This window comes from Cynara cardunculus (assembly GCF_001531365.2).
Source record: "Cynara cardunculus var. scolymus isolate 2C chromosome LG 9, CcrdV1, whole genome shotgun sequence".
Taxonomy (NCBI): Eukaryota; Viridiplantae; Streptophyta; class Magnoliopsida; order Asterales; family Asteraceae; genus Cynara; species Cynara cardunculus.
The window spans coordinates 1,242,406-1,245,077 of NC_037536.1; positions in this window are offsets into that span (position 1 = coordinate 1,242,406).

The following is a 2,672-nucleotide window of genomic DNA, read 5'->3' on the forward strand; positions in this document are numbered from 1 at the left end:
AATTTATAATGCTAAAACTCGAGTTGGGCCCGGTTGGCCCGGCTAGGTACCCATTTTGACCATCAACACTTAAAATATTCATAACTTTTCGTTCGGAACTCCGTTTTCTATGAGGTTTTCGCCTACACGCTCATAAAGAGATAATCTATAACATCCAACAACAATATTCCAGAAGCAGATTGAAGAGTTCGACCAAAAGCAAAGAAATTCCAAGAGTGAAGATTGATCTTGAAAGAAGATAATAACCTTCTGATCATCTGTTTTTGTATGTGTCTAGATTTTATTTTTGGATCATAGTATATCTGTTTTGTGTGTCTTTTAACTGTTTGAGAATATCTGAACTGTTTTGGATCGCGTAAACTGTTTCTTATCAGTTTTAACTGTCTTTGACTGTTTTTAACAGTTTYRAACTSTTTTCAACGGTTTTGACTGTTTTTACTGATTTTTTATAGTTCTTCGTTGTTTTTCAAAATTCTCATCAGTTTTTGTTGTTTTTCTATTCCTTTTTGAGCTTTAAACTGTTCTGATTTCTTTTAACTGATTTCACTGCATAGATCCATTAACTGATCAATCTATTTTTCTTGAAATGGCAGTTTTTTATACTAAAGAATATCATGAGCTTAAAGAAAAACATGATAAAGTACATTCTGATTTTATCAAGAATATATCATGGTCAAATTATCTTAATGGTATTCTTGAGAGAGAGAAAGAAGAAAAGAGAATTTTGCAAGAAAAGCTGAATGAACTGATGAAAACCTGTGCTGATCCAGAAGAGACAGTTAGGTTAAATAAACAGATTGCGGATTTAACAATTATAGTACATAAATCGGAAAGTGAATTGGTTGATGTAAGGAATTTACTAGAGTTAGAGAAAGAAAACGTTTTAGAGGCTGAAAAGGTTTTAAATGCTGAAAGGAAAGAGATGGAGATAGAAAAGAAGAGGATTATGGAAGTTGAAAGAATGTTTGGAACTGAACGAGAATCTTACGAGAATAAGATTAACTCTCTCGAGCTAAACGCAAAGATGCTTCTAAAGCAAATCTNAAATGACCTGTTTCACCACATTTATAACATTTCCTTAGCTCAATCCTGCATTCTCCCTAATGAACTTGATGACATCGGGGACAAGTCCTTTCATTGAATCTTTGTWTGGGCTTGTTTCCAAACTTTACAACTTTTGGTCCTTTGTATCCGGTTGATGGACCTTCCCATTTTCTCTTTTCTATTGCTTTCCCTTCTTCTTGTCTGTTCTTGTTTCTTTTTGTTACCTCTGCTACGTCAACGGTCAATGAAAATGTAGCTGGATTCATGGCTATGACAAATTCTCGGATTGATGGTTTCAATCCCCAAATATACCTTTCCACTTTTCTAGATTTCGAGGAAATATAATGTTCTGCAAATCTTGAATATTCGTTGAATTTCTCTGTATATTCCCTTACAGTTCTGTTTCCTTGTTCCAATTTTAGAAAGTCTTCTTCCATTTGTCTAATGGCAGCTTTTGGGCAAAACTGCTCCTTGAATCTGTTGACAAACTCTAGCCATGTCATAGTTTGCAAAATATCGGTTCTGGCTAAGGATTCTACTTCCCACCAAAATAACGCATTTGATTTTAACACCGAGACTGCAAATCTAACTTTATCTGTTTCTGCACATCGGATGGTATTGAATACAGACTCCATCTCTTTGATCCAACACATAGCTTTAATTGGATCTCTTTCTCCCGAGAAGGTTGGTGGTTTACAAGTTAGGAGCATCTTTATATCTCTTTCCCTGTTATTGAGAATTGGAATTGATGGAGTAACTTCAATTCTGCCTGTCTCTATTCTGGCAGGATTCTTCAAAATAGAAGTCAAGGTTTCCCTTAGCTTTCCCATTTCTTCAGTTAATATGTCTCTTGTTACATATTCTGGGTGAGACATCCGTTCTTGATTCATATTTTTAGAGTTTGATTCTGCTTGATTCATATTAATTTCTGGCTGGCTTATTCTGCCTCTGGTCTACCCCCTACCTCTGCCTCTGCTTCTGCACTCAGAGGAGCCAATAGGAGCAACAGGGGATTCTTTTTCATTGGGGTGGGTGATCCTTTCTGACCTTCTTGATCTACTAGCCATCTGTAGATAACAAAGTTAAAACACATGTTTTTCACATTCCCCAAATATAATAAAGTGTCCAAGTTCAGTAATGTACATGTAGATTCAAAATTACATTGGCCAGATGTAATCCGAAAATACCTTACACACTGATCTCTTAACTTATTATATTATTCCAAAGGTGCTAACTATGTCTAGGACCCTAATATGCAATGAAATAGTTTAAGTCTAGGTATCATACATGTGAATACCTAAATCCCTTAAACTCAGGCTCTGATACCAACTCTGTAACACCCCAAATCCACATATTGCATATAACACATATTTTTCATATATAAAATACATGTTTTCCCCCATATAGGTCCTTGATACAAGAGTCTATAATGTAAAATACGCAACCCAAAAATTTCAAAAGTATATGCTCTTATATCCTAGCATCTATGCTTCCAAAACAGCTAAGCACGTAGGGAAGTAATTCACATAATGCTCTTTCCCTTATTATCTTTACCTGCACACATAATTTTGAAAACACGAAATGAGGGTTAGACATGAATGTCTAGTGAGGTTCCCTTTTATGTAATG